This window comes from Mobula hypostoma, chromosome 13 (genome assembly GCF_963921235.1).
Source record: "Mobula hypostoma chromosome 13, sMobHyp1.1, whole genome shotgun sequence".
Lineage (NCBI taxonomy): Eukaryota > Metazoa > Chordata > Chondrichthyes > Myliobatiformes > Myliobatidae > Mobula > Mobula hypostoma.
In genome coordinates this window covers 14715064-14741579 of record NC_086109.1, presented here as the reverse complement: position 1 = coordinate 14741579, position 26516 = coordinate 14715064, and the positions used below count along the sequence as shown (strand labels likewise).

At 45.4% G+C, this 26516-nt stretch overlaps 1 protein-coding gene across 18 annotated transcripts in view; it reads left to right on the top strand.

Moving 5' to 3' along the window:
- plekha6 (pleckstrin homology domain containing, family A member 6) overlaps nt 1–26516 on the top strand; it is a 338778-nt gene that overhangs the window by 43861 nt on the left and 268401 nt on the right. Inside the window, exon 1 of one of the 18 annotated variants that reach the window (XM_063065344.1) lies at nt 6914–7990. The exons of the other annotated variants lie outside the window; for them this stretch is intronic. The gene's annotated coding sequence lies outside the window, so the exon portion shown is untranslated. Of the gene's footprint in view, nt 1–6913; nt 7991–26516 lie in introns of those variants that run through there. 18 annotated transcript variants of the gene reach the window in all.

The window sequence follows — 26516 nt, the reverse complement described above, 5'->3', positions numbered from 1 at the left end:
TTATTTTCTATTTGACTCAAAAATGTTCTTCTCACACTAACAGGCTTTCAAGAATGTAGTGAGTTTGTGTTCCTAGTCACCCCCTGGCAAGTTAAGGCCACACAAAATAAAGATAGAAAGCACAATAAAGGTTTCCAGAACCTTAAAATGCCTTTGGTGGAAAGTAGTGACAAAATCTAATGTTCTTGTAGATCAAGCATTGCTCTCACACTAATAAGAGGGAACAGTTTTTGAGGGATAAGGTAAGTTTGTGTTCCTCATCTCCCTGGGGAAGTCAAGGTCACCCAAATAAAGATAGAAACCACAGTGGAGGTTTGCAGGACTAAATGACATTTGGTTGGAACTGGTGACAAAATCTGGTGTTCTTGTCGATCACAAGATGTCTGCTAGAGATGAAGCCAGTCTCGATGGTGAGTAGCTTGACATGGCAATCTGCACAAATTGGATTCAGCGTAGTGTTGAGGGACTGTAGCAGTAAGATGAAGAAGCAGAACTGAGCCCTGAGTTCAAATCAGAGTCAAACAGTGCAAAGCAGCCTCCTAGGGAGGCTAAGAAAACCCATGAAGAGATCAGGAAGACGCCTGAAACTTATTTCCCTGCACTGCACTTTCTCTGTAACTGTAATATTTTATTCCACACTCTGTTTTCTTTTTACTATCTCGATGTACTTGTAAGTGGAATGATCTGTCTGGATGGAATGCAAACAAGGGCTTTTCACTGTATTTTGTTAAGTGTGATGATAATAAGTCAAAGCCAGAACTGAGACTTGATTTAAGATAGTTGATTATTCAGTAAAAATCCAGTTATAATTATTTGAAGCCTGCAAATTGATTTGTTACTTTGATCAAAAAGAATATGTATGAAAATACTTTCTACTAAAGTGCGGAAGAAGCAGTGTATCTACCTAAATTTATAGTTTATTCTGTGCATTTTTTTATGCTGATATAATGTGATTTTTTCTGGCAGGAGAGTCATGTTGCAAGGCTGTTTTGAAACAATGCAGTCTGTGGAAAGAGCTCAAAGACTCAACATACATAGATTATATATTGTGTCATACGGATAAACCTCCGCCTCTTTTGAAGTCCGGGTTTTGTGTATTTGTGTATTAGTGCATTAATGATGGTGTCACAGTCCTAAAGAAAGAGGCTATTTTTTAAAAATATATAATGCTAAAATTAGCAGTTTGTGGGAGATTTCAAGTCTGTGATTATTGCAAATATGTTTCAGTTGAAAATTTTAGGCGTAGTTCCCTCACTGTGTCCAAATGCTAGCCTAATTATTTAATCTAATGCAGCCTGAGGAAGAGATAAGGGAGGCTCACTGCCTGAGGCCATGTCTGAATCTGTCGGATGCTTGCACCATTGGTCTGTTTTTAAAATGTATGAAGAATTAATTAAAGCCACCCCAAGCAGTAGCTGTGCCTGTGTCCCAGCTTGAAGGAAATAACTCTTGCTTTGGCTCAGTGGGGCGGTTGGGTGGTACTGGGGACAAGAATAGGTGAACTAGAAAGATCATAACCATAGTCTATGGTGAGTTGATCTGCCTTAAGGTGTTATACACCCCTTATTATTTACAGCAAATTGGTTTGGAACCCCCTAGAAGTATCCTTGTTGGCAGAAGTCTGTGCAGGAAGGTTTGAAGAAGAAAGGGTGGGTGACCAGCCTCGTTCATCTCCTGCACTGGTTTCTATCACAAGAGAAGTTTGCAAAGCCTTAAACTGAACCCAAAGTTTTAAGAAGAGACCCTCTAATTAGTACAAAATAATTGTATGCAGATGAGAGTGGGTTAAGGAAATTGTTTTGCCTCGCCTTCAGTAGGCCACCCAGGTTATGAACACCTGATTTATGGACATCCCACATACATCCAGAGTTTGGGTGAGACTAGAACTGGAGGTCATGGGTTAAGGGTAAAAGTGAACTGTTTAAGGAGAACATGGGGGAGGGGGACTTCTTCACTCAGAGGGTGGAGAGAGTGTGGAAAAAGCTGCCAGGGAAAGTGATGGATGTGGGTTTAGTTTCAACAACTAAGAGAAATTTAGGTAGGTACATCAGTGATTCCCAATGGGGGCGGTTAAGTGTCCAAAGGAGGTATCAGAAAAAATGAAGTTAACAGGGGGCATTCAAAATTCTTGGTGGGGGGGTGGGTAATAAGTGGCATTCTAGCTATGGCACTATAATTAGGAGACTTTAAGTAATCAGTCAAATGCGCTAACTGGAATAGTATAAAGGTAGCTTGCCGAACGCCAGCTCTATCCCGACTAACGTTCAGATTCCAATCTGAATCCTTGTCAACGTAATTTTCACTGTTGTGATCATCTTCATCTCCACCTCGCCGTTCCTTTGCGTGCCGCTACAGTCATTCCATATATGTCAACTCGCTGCCATCATCAACATTTAACAGGTATTCCAAGTTTATGTTAATTTTTTATTTTAACTTAGCCCCGTTAATGATGGATAACTATGTACGGCATGTTCTCTATGAGTCTGAAAGCAGTGAAGCCTTGAATTCTGATCCCACTAAGAAACAGAAACTGCAGAAAGTGCATCAATACAGTGTTACGTACCTGGAGTATGGTTTCATTCTCTTCCCATCAGATTAACAACCCCCCATGTGTCCTATTTGTAATACTGTACTGTCTAATGAAGCTATGAACCCATTAAGGTTGCAGAAACACTTCCATAAAAGACACCCTGAAAAGGCTACTTATGGCATTATTCAGTTCCAGAAGATGAAAGAAGCATTTAAAAAGCATTGCACACTCATCATTTGCCAAGAAAGCTAAAAATTACCTTGATAGTGGTCCAATTGCTTCTTATAGCACTTCCAACATGATAGCAAAGTGTGGAAACTCTCACATAATTGTTGAAAGATTAATAATGCCTGCTGTATCAAAAGTGCTTACCACCGTTCTCAAAATGGATACCAGTATTTTAAAAGCAATTCCTCTGATTAATAACTTTCTAGCTCATCACATTGACAAAATGAGTGAAGACACTGAGTATCAACTATTCACAGAGCTACGAAAAACAGAATTTGGGATGCAACTGAATGAGTCAATGGTGCGAGACAATGAGGCATTGCTAATGGCATATGTATAGTTTATAAAAAACGGAAAAGTTTATGAAAGTTTTGTAAAAAGTTAAAAACAAATACCAACGGAAAATCAATCTATGACAACCTCAAAATATATTTTGAGGATAAAAGTGTTTCGATTAAGAACATGACTTCTTGTGCAGCAGATGGAGCACCATATATGACAGATCACCATGCTGATTTAGTGGCGTTTATGAAAAAAGAAATTTCAAGTCTGTTTGCAATCCATCGTGTAATTCATCGTCAACATGTCGCAGCCAAAAACCTCAGGCAGCGACTTTTTTCAAGCACGACTCTTGTAATGTCTGCTATCAACAAAATTAAAGTTCATCCATTAAATAGCAGAATATTTCACCAGTTATGCCAAGATAATGATGAGGAGTTTGAATGCTTGCTTCTTCACACTGAAGTGCATTGGCTATCAAAAGGCTGAGCTTAAAATGTTTTTTTGATCTTTTTGGCATTGTGGTTGAATTTTTCGCTCAAAGTTGACAAGAGCTTGGGAAACAAGATTGAACTTCTACGTGATGTGCCATACCTTGCGGACTGTATGACAAAATGAACATTTTATATACGAAACTGCAAGGTGAGAATTTCAATTTAATGCAGGCAAAAAGTGCAGTGTCCATTTTTATGAGAAATTTTGAAATATATTAGTATTGGGAGAAGAACATTTTCACAGTTTCCCTGCTTGGAAAGTATGGCACTCTCTTTCATAGATGGTGATTTGCAAGAGTCCTTCTTACATCTGCAGGTCACTGAAGAAGGACTTTCAGAATCAATTCAAGGATTTGAATGATCTGGAAATTCCACACTGGGTAATTAACCCAGTTCTTCGCAAGGTGGAAATATAGGAAGAGAGCTTGCAAGAAGAAATGATCAAAATTCAGAACGATGAAGAAACAAAAATGCTTTTCAAAAATGTCAGTTTTTGTAGTATGTGGCTACATTGGCATACAAAGTTTCCTGGTCTTTGGAGAAGATCCAATCAGCTCTTCATTGCATTTCCACCCTTCTACCTTGTTGAAAGAGGCTTCAGTGCAGTGAACCACATACTCACAAAAAACAGAAACTGCTTGGACATTGTTACACGTGGGGGCTTAAAGCTTTTGCCGTCACAACTTGAACCAGATATTTCAACTCTTGCTAAACATCATCAAGTTCAAGGATCATATTGATATCGAAGCTGCTGTACAGCACGCAGGTACTGTGTAAGCTAGATTTGAAGACAAATAAAAAGTTTAAAGCAGCATCATTTTTCTCATGCTAGCATTTGGTAGACATAGCTTCACACAGTGGGGATGCCAGAAAGTATATTATGCTTAAGAGGGCTGTTGGTAAGTATGAAAGTGCTTCAGGGGGGCGTTAGGCTGAAGAAGGTTGGGAAATACTGAGGTGCATGAATGGGAGGGGTATGGAGGGCTTTGGTATGGGTGCAGGTTCATGGGACTAGGCATATTAATGATTTGGCATGGACTAGATGGGCTGAAGGGACTGTTTCTGTTCTGTAGTGTTCTGTGCCTCTAAACCAGGGGTTCCCAATCTGAGGTCTACGGACCCCTTGGTTAATGGTGGGGCTGCATGGCATAAAAATATTTAGGAACCCCTGCTCTGAACAAATCATTAATTCCAAAAGTACATACAAATAATATGTGTTCTTTTAAATGGCAGAAGCAGTATCCTATCTCTCCACTTATGGTGTTTATTCTTTCTTATGACTTTTATGTGCTTTTCACGTCCTTCATTACAATACCGTGGAGGTGTGGTTACCGTGCTAAGTGCTTTTTTTAAAATTGCTTACAGTAATTGGTTGATTATTGTCACATGCAGGACAGGTACACTGAACAATATGGTTTTGCCTGCCATCCCTACAGATCATTTCATCACATCAGTACATTGGGGTTGTGCAAGAGAAAAGCAATAACAGACTCTGAAGTGAAGTGTTACCACGACAGAGAACGGCCAGTACAGGCAGACAATAAGATACAAGTCCAGGAAGAGGTATATGGTGAGGTCAGGGTTCTAGCTTATTGTACAAGAAATCGCAGACCTGGACAAATCAATTTATAGATCTCTACGGAACCTGTCCATTAGCTAGGTTTGGTCTGCACCTGAGAAGTTAATCTCCTTGACTTCCCATCTGGTCTGCCCTTCACCACCTTTCACCTCTCAGTCATCACCACCAACATCTGTATTATTCACTCCCTCATATTTATTTATTTGTGTGTTAGTTAATTTATTAAGAGGTACAGCATGGTAACAGGCCCTCCTGGTTCATGAGGCCACTCTGCCCATTTATAGGTACGTGACCAATTATCCTACTAACCCTTACGTTTTTCGAAAGTGGGAGGAAACCGGAGCACCTGGAGAAAACCCACACGGTGCAAACTCCAACAGAGAGTGGCGGGAATTGAACCCGGGTTTCTGGTGCTGCAATTGCGTTACGCTGACCGCTGCACTACTGTGCCGTCTCCTGTTCCTCGTCCTATCACAGCGCTTCCTTCAGTTTTCCTATGTTACCATGCCGTCTCCTGTTCCTCGTCCTATCACAGCACTTCCTTCAGTTTTCCTATGTTACCATGCCGTCTCCTGTTCCTCGTCCTATCACAGCGCTTCCTTCAGTTTTCCTATGTTACCATGCCGTCTCCTGTTCCTCGTCCTATCACAGCACTTCCTTCAGTTTTCCTACCCTACCATGCTGTCTCCTGTTCTTCATCCTATCACAACACTTCCTTCAGTTTTTTTTATATGCAACTTGAAACTTACTTTATTTCTTCTTTTTCCCAGTTCTAACATCGATCCGAAACATTACTTTATTTTCCTTGTGAAGGATGCTGCCCGATCTGATTCAGAACTTAGATTAGTTTATTGTTATATACACCGGGGTGCAATGAAATTCCCTGGTCACATAAATCTCACAGACAATATTGATGGCAGTAATAAAAAGAGTAATAAAGACAGTTCCTAGTGGAAAACAATGGAAGGGTGAAAAGATTGCTCTGCAATCTGAGGTAGAGCCAAAAAAAATGGTAAAAGAATAGCTGAAAGAATTAGAATTCAGGGCTTGAGAATGTGGGAAGGGAATGTGAAAGAAGCTATTAGCTCAGAGATCAGATAGCAGAGGGGGAAGAAGCTATTCTTGATTCTTGTGTCCAGGCTTTCAAGTTCCCATGTAAGACCTTAAGACATAAGAGCAGACTTGGGCCATTCGGCCCATTTAATCTTGGCTGATTTAGTTTTCCTCTCAACCCCATTCCCCTGCCCTATTCCTGCAACCTTTGACCCCTTACTAGTCAAGATGCTATTGGCCTCTGCTTTAAATACACCCGGTGACATGGAACGATCTGCCTATCTGATACCATTCGGTGGAAGGAATGCTGGCCAGCTTTGGGACGCATAATAGGACAGGGAGTCTTAAAACTGTGTGGTGCCCCTCAACAATGGCATGGAAGCTGCCCATGATTACCAGGTCAAATTTCACATTGCCAACACTTCAAATGTATGGCTTCCTGGCTCAGAAATTGGGAGTAATGCCAGCCTTCGAAGAAACCCAGCATATTCCAGAGGCACTGGTGTTGCATTAGAAAATTCATCTTCTCCCAGAAGGTAGAAGGGGGAAGCATCATTATCTTGCAGAATAAAAGCCTTTCTTGACCAACATTTGTTTAATAGCTTTTCCAACATTCCTATTGGATGAGCAAATAGGAAATCAAACCTCTGCCTTTGGCGCAACCATAAACTTCACAGATTCTTCACAGTGCGGCCTGTCCTGTGAATTGGAGGACTGTCTGTGTGTGTATGGGTGGGAGGGTGGAACGGGGACTTGTTTTGTTACTTAGTGCTTGTTATGCCGCTGGCGTTTAGGGCAGCAATGAAGGTCTGTCTGTCCTTGGCCACTCAGATGTAGAAAGATTCTTCATTGCTGTTTCCGTAACAGTTTTGTTTGGCCAGTCAGGGTTGTTAGCCCTGAGGTGAACCCCTGAACCTGGAGGATCGGTGGACCACTCTTAGTCTGGCCTTTACCCTTTGACCTGTTTGACATGGGTGACCCCACCAAGAGCCAAAGCATAAAGCCCTGACTCCAGCCAAAATAGCTCTCCGGATCATTGAGGCACACAAACCTCCAAACCACAGCGAGATTGTGGTCCTCTTGGAGGTTTTCATTGTTAACACTCACAAAATGCTGGAGGAGCTCGGCAGTTCTCGGTGAGTCTCGATGAGGGGTCTCAGCCTGAAATGTTGACTCTTTATTCCTTTCCATAGATGCTGTCTGACCCTCTGAATCCCTCTGGCATTTTGCGTGCGTGTGTGTGTGTTACTCTGGATTTCCAGCTTCTGCAGAATCTCTTGTATTTTTGTTTTATTGCTTGTTGTATTCTGTGTTGTTCTAGCGAGCACTGGGCTCACACTATGCCGGCGCAGAATGCGTGGCCACACTTGCGAGCTGCCCCCAGCACACTCTTAGCTTGTGTTGGCTGTTAGCGCAAATAACCTGTTTCACTGTATGTTTTTGATAAATAAGTAGATCTGCCTCCGAAGTGATAATTCTTCCTGAATTCCTGCCTGACTGTCAGCTGGAAAGGGAGTCCAGAGCACACAGCAGCCACGGCTTTTTGTGGTAATAATCCTGGTTTATAGTAGATCATGTGACGACCCATTCCGCCCCCCCCACCACCCCTCCCGGAATACCTTGGGATTCCACAGGCACTGAGCATGCTCAGAGAGTGTGCCTGCAGCATCCACCTACCAGCCCTTCCCGCGGGGTGGGAACATTGGAGGGGGTGCAGTGCCGGCGGGGTATGGTGGGCTTTCCCGTCTTGTCAGGGAAGAAGGATGCAGGAGGGAGTTAAAAGCCCTCCTGAAGCAAGCCACCAAAGTGTCCAGGAGCAGGTGCCCGGTAAGTCTTGGCGCTCACTGAAGGAGCGTTTTAACAAAGGTCTTCCCGGCTGGATTTGTTTATTTGTGGGAATGTCTATTCATTGCATTAATTAGTCACGATGCCTCATTCCTTGTCGTAAATAAATCAATTCTGGTCCTTGCTTACGGGATGGGTTCCTGCTGTGTTTCCTGCCAGGTATCCATGGCAACCAATTAGTATTTGTCTGTTTCTGAGCTCTTGATGTAAAGAAGCAGAAGAAGCTGGTTATTAGACTTTGCAAAATACTAATCGGATTTGAGAGGGCATTGACTGTGGTAATAGAGAGGCTGGAATGTGCAGAAGGGGCCAAACATTGGGCTGTAGAGAGGAGAGTGCTGACAGCTGACTGCATTCATAGCTAGGCTGATTACAGCTGTCCTTGGGTGATGGGGAGAGGAAACAGCGAAGCTGATGATTTGTAGAGTCGTTCAGGAGATTAAATGTCTCTCTGCGTCTTGCTTTCTTTCAGTCACTCTCCCTCTCTCCCTCCCTCCCTCCCTCTCTCCCTCTCTCTCTCCCTCCCTCCCTCTCTCCCTCCCTCCCTCTCTCCCTCCCTCCCTCCCTCTCTCCCTCCCTCTCTCCCTCTCTCTCTCCCTCCCTCCCTCCCTCTCTCCCTCCCTCTCTCCCTCCCCCTCCCTCCCTCTCCCTCCCTCCCTCTCTCCTCTCCCTCTCTCCCTCCCTCTCTCCCTCCCTCTCTCCCTCCCTCTCTCCCTCTCTCTCTCCCTCCCTCCCTCCCTCCCTCCCTCCCTCCCTCTCTCCCTCCCTCCCTCTCTCCCTCCCTCCCTCCCTCTCTCTCTCCCTCCCTCCCTCTCTCTCTCCCTCTCTCCCTCCCTCTCCCTCCCTCCCTCCCTCTCTCCCTCTCCCTCCCTCCCTCCCTCTCTCCCTCCCTCCCTCTCCCTCCCTCCCTCTCCCTCCCTCCCTCTCCCTCCCTCCCTCTCTCCCTCCCTCCCTCCCTCTCCCTCCCTCCCTCTCTCCCTCCCTCCCTCTCCCTCCCTCCCTCTCCCTCTCTCCCTCCCTCTCCCTCTCTCCCTCTCCCTCTCTCCCTCCATCCCATTCTCATTCTTTCTCTCCCTCTCTCCCTCCCTCCCATTCTCATTCTTTCTCTCCCTCTCTCCCTCATTCTTTCTCTCATTCTGTCTCCCACTCTCCCACCTTCTGTCTCTCTGTCTCCCCCTCTCACCCGTTCTCTCGTTCTCTGAATTGTTTGGTCTATCATATCCTTTCTTTCACTTTTGTTCTCTCTCTTGCTCTTTTTATTTCTCTTCCCTTCCCTATCCGACTCCATTGCCCTCTGCTTCTGTCTCCCGCTGTTTCTCTGTCTCTCTTCCTCTTCACTCCCTCTCCTCTCCTCCCTCTTCTGCTCTCCCTCCTCCCTCCTCCCCCCTCTCCCTGTCTCACTCCCTCCACCCATGTTCTGGAGAGAGTAGAATGGCCAAGGGTATCATTGAGGATAGGCCCTTACCTAGCCCACTCCTGTTACTGAAGATGTAACAGCACCTTTCATGTTCCTCATGCCCCTCAGGAAGGGGCAATGACTCCCTCCTTATGTCTCACCATTGCCATTACAACACACACAAAATGCTGCAGAAACTCAGCAAGTCAAGTAGCATCCAAGGGGAGGAATAAAGAGTTTTGGGCCAAGACTCTTCATCGATTGTCCTCAGAGAACTCTTAAGGATAATATGAGGGAGACATAATTTTAAGGAGATTGGAGGTGGGGGGGGGATGTCTAATGTAGTTCTTTTTTTACACAGTAAGTGGAGGCAGATACATTAGGGACATTTAAGAGACTTGGATAGGCATAAGGGTGATAGGAAAATGGAAGGTTATGTGAAAAGGAAGCATTAGATTGATCTTGGAGCAGGCACAAAATCGTGGGCTGAAGGGCCTATACTGTTATACGTTCCTGTCAATTCCTCTCACCTATTGCTTCTCCCTCTATTTGCCTCTTTTTCCTTCCTCCATCCCTATTCTTCTGTCCTCCCCTCGACAAAGCAGTTGGTCAGGTACTTGGGTTAGAACGCTATGGGACTAGCTTGGATGGGAATCTTGGTTAGTACGGACCAGTCGGGCTGAAGGGCTTGTTTTTTGTGCTACATTACTCCATTCTCTCAGCAGAAATGCTGCCTGCTGAAACCAGGGGCTGTTAGAGGAAAGCAGAGGACTGAAGCAAATAGTGCCCGTTCCCTGCCTGCGTAATGCTCGCTGCTGATATACGGCTGTTTAATATTAATGCGATGTCGCTGGAGCACTGCTCTGATGTATAGTCTTTTTAATCGTGTGTCTGTTTGCAGTGCAGTCGTGTTCCCTTTGCCGGAACAGTTAATATTGCATTAGGGTACCAGCTGCATGAATAGTAGACGCAGCCCCGCTCTGCAATCGACACCAGGAGGCCGATCTCCCCTTGTGGCACGGTCTCCCTTCTATTACAATGCGCCGCCGAGCTCCCAGACGCTGACTGATGATCTAAGCCCCTTCCACTTGCACCCAGCACTGATGGCCGGGTTTCTTTATTACTCACTGATGAGGAGCACAGTGCATAGTGCATTGTGCCTTTTGTGTGACCTGACAGCTTTCTCCCCGTTGGTAATGGAATTGAATTTCACTCCTTCAACCACTGGTGGTCAGGGTCCCTGTTAACCCTTCAATGTTTCTTTTGTACTTTTTATACTTTATAGTTGAACTAATGCAAAACTTAAAATCGTAGTTTTTTTTACTGACGTAATAAACTCATGTATTTTTCACAGTTTGGTGGTTCATTCCCACTTACTGGCAGTAGGTGGTATAGCAGTTACAAATATCTTTTTCATTTTTAGCGCATTATACACCTGTTATAATTGTTTTAATAACTATTAACTGGATTATTTCTATTTGAAGAATTTCTGTTATCTTGAGTATAAAAGTGGTAGATCTTTCAAAGGCGCTATCTTCTTCATCTTCTTTTTCTTTTATTGAATCACTGCTTTGCTTCCCAGAACTTTGTCTTTGTTTAAACTTTAAAATAAACAATCATGAAAATCAAAGTTCCTCACTCATTCTTGAACTCCTTTTTAAAAAAAACAGGGGATTGAAAATAACAGAGATTCGACAAAGTGTATAATCAGGTTTATTATTACAATCTTATATGGTGTCAAATCTGCCGTTTTGCATCAGCAGTAAAAGTGCAGAGACATAAAATTACTATAAATTACAAAATAAATAAAGCACAAAAGAAAAAGAATAACAAGGTACTGTTCATAGCTTCATGGGCAGTTCAGAAACCTGACGGTGGAGAGGAAGCGGTTGCTCCTAAGCCGTTGTGTGTGGGCCTTCAGGCTCTAGTCGTCATAGAGGGAGGGATCAGAAGTGGAGAAAGTGAACAATTCCAGGTTCCTGGGTGTCAAGATCTCGGAGGATCTAACTTGGTCCCAACATATCGATGCAGTTATAAAGAAGGCAAAAGAGTGGCTATACTTTATTAGGAGTTTGAGGAGATTTGGTTTGTCACCTAAAACTCTTGAAAACCTCTGCAGATGTACCGTGGAATGCATTCTGACAGGCTGCGTCACTGCCTGGTGTAGGGGAGGGGGGCTACTACACAGGACCAAAAGACACCACAGAAAGTTGTAAAATTAGTCAGCTCCATCTTGGGTAATAACCTTTGTAGTATCCAAAACATCTTCAAGTAGTAGTTCCTCAGAAAGGTGGCATACATTATTAAGAACTCTCATCACCCAGAATATGTCCTCTTCTCATTGTTACTGTCAGGAAGGAGGTACAGAAGGCTGAAGGCACACACTCATGATTCAGGAATGGCTTCTTTCCCTCTGCCATCTGATTTCTAAATGGACATTGAACCCATGAACGCTATCTAACTTTTCTCCGGTTTTTGCATTATTTTAAATTTAACTATTTCTTTTAGCTATTAACTTTTTCTTCTATATGGATTATGTATTGCATTGTACCGTTGCTGCTAAGTCAACAAATTTCACGACATATGCCAGTGACATTAAACCTGATTGTGAGATTGTGCCTTCTGGTCCTAGACTCCCCCACGATAGGAAATACCCTCTGCATGTCCAATCTGTCTAAGCCTTGAAATATTCAATAGGTTTTAATAACTTTTACTGTATTCTTAAATGTTCAGGTTAAAAAAAACCAGCCCCAGCCCCAAAATAAAGTCCCGGCTCCACGCCCTGTCCCATCTCCTATATTATCATTATACCCGTGCCACTAAGTTAACAAATGTCATGACATATGCTGGTGATATTAAACCTGATTCTGATACTATGCCTCCTTTCTGACAGTGGTACCAAGAAGGCAGCTTGTCTCGGAGGGTGAAGATCCTTAATATCGCCTTCGTAAGGCACCGCTGGTAGAAGTTGTTCCCAGTGGCGGGGAGGGTTGTGCGCTCGATGGAGCTGGCTGAGCCCACTGCGGTCCTACTTTCGGTAGCGTAGCTGTTAGCATAACGTTACTACAGCACCAGTAACTCGGGTTCAATTCCGCCACTCTCTGTAAGGAGCTTGTACGCTCTCTCCATGACTGTGTCTGTTTCTTCCGGGTGCTCCGGTTTCTTCCCACATTCCAAAGATGTACGGTTTAATAGGATAATTGTTACGTGGGTAATGTGGGCTCATGGGCTGGAAGGACCTGTTACCGAGCTGTATTTCTACATAAAAATAAATCATTCTCCTAGACCCAACACATTAATGCAATCATGAAGAGTTTTCAGAGAATTAGTTTGTCACCAAACACTCTTGCAGGTTTCTGTAGATGTACGGTGGAGAGGATTCTGACCGGTTCTATCACTGCCTCCAATGCACAGGTTCCTTTGGGTCATGACGACGGGCCAGAAGCTGTTCCAATCTGAACAGAGTTGAAGTAGAGAAATGATCAGTGTCATGTGGTTGGTACGTGTGACAGAACTGTCAGTGCCAGCCTATTCCGCATGTAGCAAGTCACTGAGGGAACAGGACATTCCCAGCTATAGATAACGTGTTAGTCATCTGGGGTGGTGAGTAATGAGTTGCACTGGTATCTCAGAACCTTTGATTGGAGGTCATGAAGGAATGCTCGATCAAGGCCGGCTACATGATAAAAAGTGCGAGAGTAGCCTTTGATGGTCAGGTCGCTTCTGTGGTGTGGAAGGTGGCCTTTCAGCCCACCATGTTGATGCTGACTCTGCAAGGCTATTTCAGCTAATTCTGCTTCCTTGTCTTCTCCCTGTGACCTGCTTCTTTTTTTCTTTTTACCCCTCCAATCAGATTCCATCTTCAGCCTTTTACTTTTTTCACCTATCACTTCCCAGTTTCTCACTCATCCCCCCTGTTCCCCCACCTACCTTCCTGTATATATGGTGACACGTAAAGCATGTACTTCGATAATAAATTTACTTTGGACTTCTCCTTACTCCTCCCACTAAAGTACAGCCACTGTCAATGTTCCCTTTTCAGCAGTAAGACTATACCCTCATCAATTCTATTTTTCTCTTTAATAATAGAATTTGATGTGAGGTCAGTCACTTTGGAGCTAAGAAAGATGAGCTGAAATGATTCATGATAAGGATACAAAAATTAATTAAAGGACCTACTAAAATCTTGGCCTTTATTCAAAAGGATTGGAATTAATCCTGAAATCCTTCAGTTGTTTAGACTCTTGGTCTAATGCATCTAGAGTACCTGTACTGTGTTCGGAGAATGGTAGTAACCTGGTTACAGTATATTACTGAGGCCTGTTCTATAGGAAATTTTAAATCTAGTTATTTACTAGTAAAAGTAAATGCTGCCACAAGTAATTGTATTTGTTGGATATTGTAAAGATTTGTTATAAAACCACTCATGTCCTTTGGGAAATGATAATAATTGGTCAGGGATCAACTTATTCCCAATATATATTTAAATGTACAGATTCATCACTAGTTTTCCAGCACCCTCGGCTCCTTAGCCTTGCCAGATTAACGTTTTTGCCGGATTAAAAGAAGTCACACATTAATAATGCAAAAATGGACTGTAAAAGCTTAAAAAGAGTACTAATTATACAAAAATTAAATGTAAATTTATTAAATCCTGTGCTTATAAAGAATGTTGCTTCTTGGTTATCTTTTTAAACATTTCATCCAGGCGAAGATGTTTCATGTGTTTGATCTCTCCCTGTGTAATTCTTCGTGCATCAAATAGAAATTCATTAGCTCTTGTCCTGTCACAAAGGTACGTTTCTCTAACCGTTTGATTAACTCACCCAATAACTCAAGTAACTTGTCAATAGTAAATCGTTCAGTTTCGTCATTGTCATTGCCATCTTCATTGCTTGCAGTGTTTTTATCAGCGTTCAGAACACTATCATTTCCGAGTCCGTGAGGAGCTTCGCAAATCTGTCCGCGTACTCAGTGGCAGACCGTTTTTCTCTGCACACTTTGTGCGTGGAAATTCCATAGCGATTCTTGAACCTTTGAAGCCATCCTTCGCTTCAGTCGCGCGCATGTTGTAATTTAAGCTCTTTATAGAACAATTTAGCCTGGTTCATTAGCATACTGCCGGACAAAGACTCCATCATTCCGACACTGGCAAAACCATTCAATCATCACTCGAGCAACACACATATAAGTTGCTGGTGAACGCAGCAGGCCAGGCAGCATCTGTAGGAAGAGGTGCAGTCGACGTTCAGGACGAGACCCTTCGTCTAGTCCTGACGAAGGGTCTCAGCCTGAAACGTCAACTGCACCCCTTCCTAGAGATGCTGCCTGGCCTGCTGCGTTCACCAGCAACTTTTATGTGTGTTGCTTGAATTTCCAGCATCTGCAGAATTCCTGTTGTTTGTGTTAATCATCACTCGATCATGGCTAGTGCTCCTACTAATGCTCATAGTTTTTCTAATGCTCATTTACTTCAGTAAATCACTGGTTGCATAGAATTAAAAAGTTTTGTTTTCCTTTGGTGCTTTATATCATACACAGTTGATGAGTCAACACCATGTCAGTCATACAGCTTACACACAGAAACATCTTGGTCCAGTTTTTTTCAATTTTTCAAACTTGATATAGACTGGTTTTTACGTTTAACACCACCAATGGTACTTGCACTTACCTTAGAAGCCATAGCTAGGGTTAACTTTACGTAAAATAAGCACAAAATATTGGGACTACCACCTACAATTGCAATGCAAACAATAAAAATAGCGTGCTTTATCACAATAGAGTCTCGCCACTGATGGTGCTGCCTGCGCTACACACAGTGCCATCTGGTGGCTGCCCAGTAAACTACGTCTCGTAATCTCATCTGAGTTAAAAGAGGTGCTGAACCATCAGTTCTAGAAAATCGACGGGTCAACCTGCATGAGGAATTTGCTGTGGAGTGTTGGTCAGGCAGCAACATGCAATGAAAAGATTACATCAACAATTATAAAAAATTACATAAAAATAAAGAATGATATATAAACAAAACAGCTAAAAAAAATTAGAGGTTAAAGGACAGATATGGAATTTTTTCTGTTTCTCTCTATACCTTGTGGCACACCAAGTGGTAACTTTGCTGTTTCTGCCATTAGTTTTTTTTTATGAGGCTGAGTTGCTAGCTGGACACTCAACCCTGCACAGATGGAAAGCATGCAAGGAGCCGGCTGGATTCAAACCCAGGACCACTCACCTCAAAGTCTGGTGCGGATGCCATTACACCACCAGCCGGCTAGTGGAATAAAATGAGCACGCATAAATAAATACCAGCATGTATTTTACAATGTAAGCAGCATTATAAAAAGTGGTTTTATGTGTCTACAGTGCAGTGACTGGGTGGGGAGGCTAACTAGAGTGGTTGATTAGTTTAATTGCCTGGGGAAGAAAGTTTAATGATGGTGTGAAGTTTTTATTTTAATAGCGCTATAACACATTCCAGGAGGGAGCTTTCAGAAAGGTTTGCAGGGTTGATAGTGTCCTTATGATTTTTCCCGTTGGCCTTTTTGCCCTGGACGCATACAAGGGAACTGGAACAAAGGCGATCCAATTCAATGCCATGTCAGAGTCTATTCCCTGGTGCTGGTTTAGGTGCAATACGTACCCGGGTGTTCCAGTGCACCCGGACGCAGTACACTTTGTGAGCTTAGTTGTTCTGCTCGTGCTGTCACTGGGGCGCCTGTCGTCAGGTTGTTATTTGTCAGCTAAAGGTTACTCGGATAGCCAAGTCACTGCAGGGAAGCTCATGGAGCAGCAGGAAGTCTAATTACATAGCTTCTGTTTCCTCATTGTGAAAAGTGTCGATGGGCATTGATGCAGTGCTGAGCATCCAGCACTTTATCTGATCCCTGTAGCTAAGGGCATGAAGCAAGATGTAATGCATGAGTGCACACCGCATGTAGCCTTTGTGTAAAGTGGTGTGGGGGGGGGGGGATTTTAATCTCCTGGTTTGTGAAGGTGGATTTTCTCAAGGATAACCCCCAGTAAAAGAATGAGGAGTTCTCGTTGAAAGGCCTAGATGGAGTGGATATGGAGAAGATGGTTCCTATCATAAGAACATAAGAAATAGGAGCAGGAGTAGGCAATCTGGCCCATCGAGCCATTCAATAATATCATGGCTGATCTGGCCATGGACTCATCTCCACCCACCTGCTTTTCCCCCATAACCCTTAATTCCCCTATCATGCAAAAATCTATCCAACCTTGTCTTAAATGTATTTATTAAGGCAGCCTCCACTGCTTCATTGGGCAGAGAATTTCACAGATCCAGCACTCTCTGGGAAAAGCAGTTCCTTCTCAGCTCTCCTAAATCTACTCCCCTGAATCTTGAGGTTATGTTTCCTAGTTCTATTTGTGGGAGAGTCGAGGACAAGACGGCACAGCCTCAGAATAGAGTGACGCCCCATTAGAACAGAGAGAAGAAGGAATTTTTTTTTAGCCAGTAAGTGATGAATCTGGGGAATTCATTGCCACAGACAGCTGTGGAGGCCAAGACATTGAGTATATTTAAAGTGGAGATTAGTAATTCCTGATTAGTAAGGGTGTCAAAGATTACAGGCAGGAGAATGGGACTGAGAAGAAGGATAATAAATCAGCCATGATGGTATGGCAGAGCAGACTCAATGGGCAGAATGGCCTATTTCTACTCCTATGTCCTATGATTGTACAGTCTTATAGTTTTGCTAATTGCATCGGTCTCTCAGCAGGCAGTGAGTCAATTTTGGGCTTGGCTAAAGATTTAAAGATGAAGATTAACTTTATTTGTCACATGTACATTGAAACATACAGTGAAATGCATGGATTGTGTCAAATCAAATCAGCGTGGACCGTGCTGGGGGCAACCCCCAAGTGTTGTCACTCTTCTGGCTCCAGTATAGCAAGCCCACAGCTCACTAACCCAAACCCGTATGTCTTTGGATGTGAGAGGAAACCCACATGGTGATAGATAGGGAGAACGTACGAACTCCTTGCAGGTAGTGGTGGGAATTGAACCTGGATCGGCGATCACTTGCGCAGTAATAGCATTATGCTAACCGCTGTGCTGCTGTGCTACTGTGCCATCCTATTAACCGGAGGGTCAGCGGATCGCAGGTTGGGAGCCCCTGTTGTAGATGAACCCCGATGAAAAGTCATTGGCCTGACAAATTAATTCTACTTCTCTGTCAGCATACGCTGCCAGACCTGTTGGTTATTTCCATTTCCATTTTGATCCCTGTCTGAATCTTATGTTGCAGGCGTTAGAGGTGGGCATTGCAGTTGGCGGTGTGCAGAGAGGCGGCCACACATTGACCAGTGCTGGACTATACACTCAGAGGCCACTTTATCTGGCACCTCCTGTACCTAATAAAGTACCTAATTTTCGTGGCCTTCTGCTGCTGCTGTTTATAGTTACTGTGCTTTTTATGCTTATTCTGTTCTTTGTGCAGCATTGGATCCAGAGTAACAATCATTTCATTCTCTTTTACTTTCATGTACTGAAGAATGACAATCTTCAATCTTAAGTTTTTGAACCTTTATGTGAACATGTATAAAATCTGTGATCAGAGTTGCTGGAGATAAATGAGTCTTGTCTGTACAGAGATCTGTGTCCTGATATTGACAATTCCTCCCCCTACGCCCACCTCGCCACAGATACTGCTTGATCTGCTGATTTCTTTTGGCCGATAGTTTGTTGCTGCAGAGATGTGGTTTCAAAGTAGTCAAGGCTAGAAACTGAGAGCTCTGGAACGCACACAAGAGATTCTGCTGATGATGGAAAATCCGAAGCACTGCAGACAAAATGCTGGAGCAACTCAGCAGGTCAGGCAGCATCTGTACAGAGGAACAAACAGTTGATACTTCGGGCTGGGAGCCTTTGGACTGGAAAAGAAGGGGCCAGATTAATCTTAACCCGCTGTACAGGGTTGCATGAGAGTTGTAGACTGAGCCCAATTCCATCATGGGCGCAACACACCCACAGCAGCGGACATCAGAGGATATGCTTCAAGAAAGTGATGCCCATCATTAATGACCCTCACCATCTAGGTCATGCCCTCTTATTCTCACCACCATTGGGGAGAAGGTACAGGAGCCTGAAGACCCACACTCAATGTTTTGGGAGAATCTTCTTCTCCTCTGCCATCAGATCTCCAAACTGTCCATGAACAATACCTCACTATTCCCTTTTTTCCTTTTTGCACTATACTTATGCTTGGAGCTCAGAGTAGTTTTTATGTCTTGCACTGTACTGTTGCCACAAGACAACACATCTCAAGACATTCCTCAGTGATAATAAACCTGGTTCTAATCTGAAAGCAGGCTCCTCCAGCAATGGGGTACATCTGCTCAAATGCCAGCCTCGTGTTTATGCTCAGATCTCTGGAATGAGACCCGGGGCTCTTGCCACTGACTCATGTTGGTGCAGTTGAAGCACCCATGGTTGGTGTTCCTCAGAGCAGCAGGTGGAAGGGAGCTTTACTGGCCGTCTTCCTTGTCCTTCCACTGAAACTTCCACTCCTTCGCATTCTCTGTCGGAATTTCTGTTGATCTCTGAAATCCAAACAGAGCAGGTCTCTCTATGTCCTTTCGCTGCCGCACAGGCCTTTTTAAATTCAGTAAGTACGTCTGGGTAAAGTGGAAAAGCAGGCCTTGCCAAACTTCTCACAATGCTGAGCAAGTTCAAGCAGGGTTGGCATGTTCCCACTGCTGGCTGCAGAGAATTGGGTCTCGGGACAAGATCTGAATTCCCAGCAGAGGACACAATAATTCCTTTGCAAATATGTTCTGGGAAATTGAGCACACTGGGCAAGTTGGTGTTTTGTTGCCCACTTCTCTTTGCCCCTCGAGCCATAGAGACCCTTGTATCGCAATGCCGTGCGGCACCTGACTCTTTAACCTGTTTGTCCATGTTAATGCGTATTCAAGTAATGTACTTTACCTGTCTTCGTTGTGACTCTGCTGAGAGCAGCCCTTGTTTCCTGAACCTCAGTAATCCAGCCTGGCGCTCCAGTGCAGTGCTGAAGGAGTGCAGTACTATTGAAGATGCATTTCTTTCATATGAGGCATTAAAATGATGGGTAGATATAACAGAAGGCTTAATATAGAGCAGAGTGCTATGCAAAACAGGCCCTTCAGATCAAGTCAAGTCAGGTCACTTTTTATTGTCATTTCGACCGTAACTGCTGGTACAGTACACGGTAAAAATGAGATGTTTTTTCAGGACCGTGGTGCTACATAAACAATACAAAAACTACACTGAACTATGTAAAACAACACAAAACTACACTAGACTACAGACCTACCCAGGACTGCATGAAGTGCACAAAACAGTGCAGGCATTACAATAAATAATAAACAAGACAATAGGCACAGTAGAGGGCAGTAGGTTGGTGTCAGTCCAGGCTCTGGGTATTGAGGAGTCTGATGGCTTGGGGGAAGAAACTGTTACATAGTCTGGTCGTGAGAGCCCGAAAACTTTTGCCAGATGGCAGGAGGGAGAAGAGTTTGTATGAGGGGTGCATAGGGTCCTTCATAATGCTGTTTGCTTTACGATGCAGCGTGTGGTGTAAATGTCTGTAATGGTGGGAAGAGAGACCCTGATGATCTCAGCTAACCTCACTATCCGCTGCAGGGTCTTGCGATCCGAGATGGTGCAATTTCTGAATTAGGCAGTGATGCAGCTGCTCAGGATGCTCTCAATACAACCTCTGTAGAAGTTGTTGTGCCAACCGTTTGATCTACTGTAAGATCAATCTAACCCTTCCGTGTGATACAGTCTTCCATTTTTCTTTCTCTTCCCCTCTCCCCCTCTCCTCTCTCTCCACTCCTTCCCTTTTCTCCCCTACTCTCTCCAGTCTGTCTGTCCCTCTCCCTCTCCATCTCCCTCTCACCCCGTCTCTCCCTTCCCCTCTCTCCTGTCCCTCTCTCCCCACATTCTCTCTCTCCCCACTTCTTCCCACCTCTCCCCTTCTGCCCCTTGCCGCCACCTCTTTCCTTCTTCTCCCCTTTTGCCTATACCCTCTCTTCCCCCTTCCCCCTCCCCCTTGCTGTCCCCTTCCCCACTTCATCCCTTCCTTCTCCCCTCTCCCCCTCTCCCCCTCTCCCCCTCTCCCCCTCTCCCCCTCTCCCCCTCTCCCCCTCTCCCCCTCTCCCCCTCTCCCCCTCTCCCCCTCTCCCCCTCTCCCCCTCTCCCCTCCTCCCCCTCCTCTCCTCCCCCTCTCCTCCCCTCTTCCCCCTACACCTCCTCCTCTCCTCCTCTCCTCCTCTCCTCCTCTCCTCCTCTCCCCCTCTCCCCCTCTCCCCCTCTCCCCCTCTCCCCCTCTCCCCCTTTCCCCCTCTCCCCTCTCCCCCTCTCTCCCCCTCTCTCCCCCCTCTCCCCCCTCTCTCCCCCTCTCTCCCCCCTCTCTCCCCCCTCTCTCCCCCTCTCTCTCCCCCTCTCTCTCTCTCCCCCTCTCTCTCCCCCTCTCTCTCCCCCTCTCTCTCCCCCTCTCTCTCCCCCTCTCCTCCCCCTCTCTCTCCCCTCTCCCTCCCCTCTCCCCCTCATCCCCTCTTTCCCCCTTCCTTTCCTCCTTTTCTCTTCCCTGACCCCCCCCCAGTCTGATCTCTCTCCTCCCCACATGTCAGACTGCTTATTATGAGACTGTCCTCACCTTCCTCCCTTCCCCCTTGAAGGGCAAGGCTTCATGGTCATGGTAGTCTTTCTTGGGGTAAACACAAGTGTCCCGTATTTGACTGCTACCTTTGTTCCCTACTTGGGAGTGAGAAAGTTGGCAACCCAAGGGGGCCCCTTCCCCCCTCCTCCCTCCTCCTCCCCATCATCCCTCTCCTCCTTTCCCCATCATCCCTCTCCTCCTTTCCCCATCATCCCTCTCCTCCTCTCCCCCATCCCTCTCCTCCTCTCCCCTCATCCCTCTCCTCCTCTCCCCCATCCCTCTCCTCCTCTCCCCCTCATCCCTCTCCTCCTCTTCCCCTCATCCCTCTCCTCCTCTTCCCCTCATCCCTCTCCTCCTCTTCCCCTCATCCCTCTCCTCCTCTCCCCCTCATCCCTCTTCTCCTCTCCCCCTCATCCCTCTCCTCCTCTCCCCCTCATCCCTCTCCTCCTCTCCCCCTCATCCCTCTCCTCTTCTTCCCCATCCCCTCTTTCCCCATCCCCTCTTTCCCCATCCCCTCTTTCCCCCATCCCCTCTTTCCCCATTCCCTCTTTCCCCATTCCCTCTTTCCCCATTCCCTCTTTCCCCCTCATTCCCTCTTTCCCCCTCATTCCCTCTTTCCCCCTCATCCCCTCTTTCCCCCTCTTCCTCTCCTTTTCTCTTCCCCGACCCGCCCAGTCTCTCTTTGATTTCTCTCCTCTGCACATGTCGGACTGCTTATCATGAGATTGTCCCCCTCTTCCCCTCTTCCCCTCTTCCCCTCTTCCCCTCTTCCCCCTCCCCTCCCCCCTTCCCCCCTCCCCTTCCCCCTCCCCCCCCCTTCCCCCCTCCCCTTCCCCCTCCCCTCCCCCCTTCCCCCCTCCCCTTCCCCCCTCCCCTTCCCCCCTCCCCTTCCCCCCTCCCCCTTCCCCCCTCCCCCTCCCCCTCCCCTCCCCCTCCCCCTCCCCCTTCCCCCTTCCCCCCTCCCCCTCCCCCCCCTCCCCCTTCCCCCCTCCCCCTCCCCCTCCCCCTCCCCCTCCCCCCCTTCCCCCTCCCCCTTCCCCTTCCCCCTCTAGCTTCCCCTCTCCTCTCCCTCTCATCCCTCTTTCCCTCTCTTCCTCTCCTCCTTTTCTCTTCCCCAACCCCCCCAGTCTCTCTCTGATCTCTCTCTCCCCCACATCAGACTGCTTATCATGGACTGTCCTCCCGAATCTGCCACTCTGCTGTGAAGTGAAACGTCGCAGTACCTCAGGGCTACTTACAGTGAACTCTGCCAGATGGGACCACACTCTTTCACCCTTTTGAACTTCACATTGTAAGATCCGACTGGGGCAAATATTTAACTCAACGTACAATAGAGTTTCAAGGGGGGTTCACGAAGATTTCACTGAGTCTTTGAGAACAGTGTTCCAGGCAAAAGTTTACTTTGCGTCAGTGCCACGCTTTGTTGAAGTTCATGGGCAAGGGCTGCTCTCGTGGTTCATTGTCAGATGTTCACTTTATCAGTTTCTGTTTAATAACAAGTGTATTTGTTTCTGTAACTGTGGCATCCTCTGCTGCTTTTAGATAAAGTGTGATTAAATGTCTAGGCAGTGATTAGAGACCTTTGTTACCTAGGTCATAGTGGGTGAAGTACAGGCACTAGAGTTTGCATCAGATCTGTGATAAACATTTGGCACTGCTCAATTCTGCTTGAGTGAATCTTTCGAGGAGCCTATAGATATTTATCCTTTCCCTTCATTCTTTGTATGGTCATTGTTAGCATAATATTTCCTTTCACTTTGAATTTCTTCTATTGTGTGACCTTTTATTTTTCTGTTGCATTTGCTTATTTACATCCAGTTCAACTGTACTTAAGGATCTTGTTTCCTTACTCTCTCTCCGTCTCTGTCTGTCTGTCTCTCTGTCCTTCTCTGTTCCTGTCTGTCTGTGTGTGTGTCTCTTTCACTCACAGGCACACAAAATCAATCAATCTCCCCCTCCCCCCCTCTCTCTGTCACTCCTCTGTCCCTGTCTTTCTGCCTCTTCCTCAGTCTCTCTCAGTTACCATCTGTCTATCTGCGTCTTTTTCTCTCAGACACAGGCACACAAGCAAAACAGTAATGACCTAATGTGTCACATTAAAATGAAGACTGATTCAGATCTGTGAGTCTAATTCCTGTCTTAAACCACAGGGGTGCAGCGTATGATTTACAATGCAGATATAATGATTTGATATACTGCTGTTGGTGAAATGTAGGTGGAATGACTGACACACACTCTGTTTATGTAGTCAACACATCTGGAACTTTCTATTCTTGTTATGCTTGGACACAACATTGACAATTTCCCACACTTGGACTGGCCACACACGCACAGGAGCAAAGGCGTACACGCATGTGTAATCCGACACGGGAGCGTATGCACAATGTGGAATCACACCAAGACACATACAGAGTAACATACTACCCATCACACATATTCCACTGCTGATGAGGTATAATTGGCTTTGGGAATGTCAGAAATGGGGCTGCTAGATCATGCACATCAAGCTCCAAGAAACTGCATCTGTAGTAATGACCAGACGGTTTAATTTTAGGTGTTTGATAGAAGAAAATTACTAGTTAGTGGGATAATTCCTTTGCTTTTCTGTATAATTGTATTATGGAATCTTTTATGACTGCCTTAAGAGCAGACAGAGCCTAGATTTAATGTTGTTTCCTGGACATAGCATCTCTGCGCTTTTTGTTCGTGTCCCTGGAATTGCAACCCACGCTCAGAAGTGAGATTGGCACTCACTGAGACACAGACCATCCTGACTTGGAAATATAATCTTCTTCCTTCAATCACTGCTTAGTCTAAATACTGAATCTTACTCCACGACAACAGTAGGGGAGCAACTCCACCGGGAGGACCGCAGTGGTTCAAGAAGGCAGCTCAGTGCTGCCCCCCAATGGCAAAGTGGGATGGGCAATGAATGCTGGTCCTTCCAGCGGTACCCAAGTCACATGGCCCAGCCTTTGCTCATTGGTGCAACACACATAAAAGTTGCTGGTGAACGCAGTAGGCCAGGCAGCATCTCTAGGAAGAGGTGCAGTCGACGTTTCAGGCCGAGACCCTTCGTCAGGACTAACTGAAGGAAGAGTGAGTAAGGAATTTGAAAGTTGGAGGGGGGGAGGGGGAGATCCAAAATGATAGGAGAAGACAGGAGGGGGAGGGATGGAGCCAAGAGCTGGACAGGTGATTGGCAAAAGGGATATGAGAGGATCATGGGACAGGAGGTCCGGGAAGAAAGACAAGGGGGGGGGGGACCCAGAGGATGGGCAAGGGGTATATTCAGAGGGACAGAGGGAGAAAAAGGAGAGTGAGAGAAAGAATGTGTGTATAAAAATAAGTAACGGATGGGGTATGAGGGGGAGGTGGGGCATTAGCAGAAGTTAGAGAAGTCAATGTTCATGCCATCAGCTTGGAGGCTACCCAGACGGAATATAAGGTGTTGTTCCTCCAACCTGAGTGTGGCTTCATCTTTACAGTAGAGGAGACCGTGGATAGACATGTCAGAATGGGAATGGGATGTGGAATTAAAATGTGCAGCCACTGGGAGATCCTGCTTTCTCTGGCGGACAGAGCGTAGGTGTTCAGCAAAGCGGTCTCCCAGTCTGCGTCGGGTCTCGCCAATATATAAAAGGCCACATCGGGAGCACCGGATGCAGTATATCACCCCAGCCGACTCACAGGTGAAGTGTTGCCTCACCTGTTGCTTGAGTTTCCAGCATCTGCAGAATTCCTGTTGTTTGCCTCATTGGTGTAATATTGTCACACGCTCGGCGATACAGTGAAAAGTTTTTGTTCATCTGCCATTCAGATCATTCCATACAGAATTAGAATCAGGTTTATCATCTCTGACATATGTCATGAAATTTCTTGTTTCGTGGCAGCAGTACAGAGCAAGACCTAAAACTATATGTGACACTAAGAAATACATGAAAAGTATAAATAAATGGTGCAAAAAGCAAAATAGTGAGGCAGTGTTCGTGAACCTTTCAGAAATCTGATGGCGGAAGGGAAGAAGCTGTTACTAAAATGTTGAGTGTGTTTTCAAGTTTCTGTACCTCTTCCCTGATGGTAGTAATGAGAGGAGGGCATGTCCTGGCTGTCGGGGGTCCTTAATGATGGATGCCACCTTTTTAACGTATCGTATTTCGAAGATGTAATCGATGCTAGGGAGGCTAGCGACCATTTTTTGTACTACTTGATTTGCACAATCACGATAGTACAAGCGGAAGTATAATAACACTTTATAACTTTATAAAGCACTTTTGAGGCCTCACGGAGTATTGTGAGCAGGTTTGGGCCTCTTAAAAAGGATGTGCTGAAACTGGAGAATGTTAAAGGGAGGTTAACGAAAATGATTTCAGGACTGAACGGCTTGTCCTATGAAGAGCATTTGATGGCACTGGGCCTGTATTCACTGGAAATTCAGAAGAATGAGGGCTGAGCTCGTTGAAACCTATCAAATGGTGAAAGGCTTTGATAGAGTGGATGTAGAGAGGATGTTTTCTCTGGTGGCAGAGTCTAAGACCAGAGGACACAGCCTCAGAATATATGGGTGTCCTTTCAAAGTGGTGATGAGGAAGAATTTCTTTCGCCAGAGACTGGTGAATCTGTGGAATTCTTTGCCTCAGGCAGCTATGGAGGCCAAGTCTTATGTATATTTAAGGCAGAGGCTGATAGATTCTTGATTGGTCAGGGCATGAAGGGATACGGGGAGAAGGCAGGAGGTTGGGTCTGAGAGGAAAATTGGTTCAGCCATGATGAAATGGTGGAGCAGACTCGATGGGCCAAATGGCCTAATTCTACTTCTATATCTTATAGCCTTATGGTCTAACAGAATGTAAAATGTAATGTTATAGTGAGAAGCTGCGGTGCAGATAGACAAATAAAGGGCAGTAGATTGAGAGTTCCAGAGTGCTTTTGCATGGGTTATTCTCTCCCTAATATATATAATATATATATATATGTTGTTTTATTGCTGCTATTATTGTTGCCTGTGTTGCTGTGCTGAACATTGTGGGCATTTTATGTTGGCAACAGAATGTGTGGCCACTCTTGCAGGCTGTCCCCAGCACATCCTTCAGTTGTGTTGGTTGTTAACGCAAACGCCACTGTTCACTGTATGGTTCAATGTACGTGCGATAGATAAATCTGAATCTGGGTTCCAAAGACTCATTTCTCATGGTTCGGCACCCTGGAATATCAGCAGCTTCCTAATACCCTGAATGTGGTGAGTCTAAGCTGTTGCAATAGTTTACATCCTTTCTCAGAAACCACTGATATAATCTCAGAATCTCAGCATTGAAAGAATACAGTCTTTACATTTTTCATCGATTTTCCACCCTGAGCTCCTTGGCGATTAACCTTACACAGTGGTGCTACATGGAAACATGCCCTTTGGCCCAAGAAGTCTGCAGGGGCTAGCAGGGGCTAGCAAGTG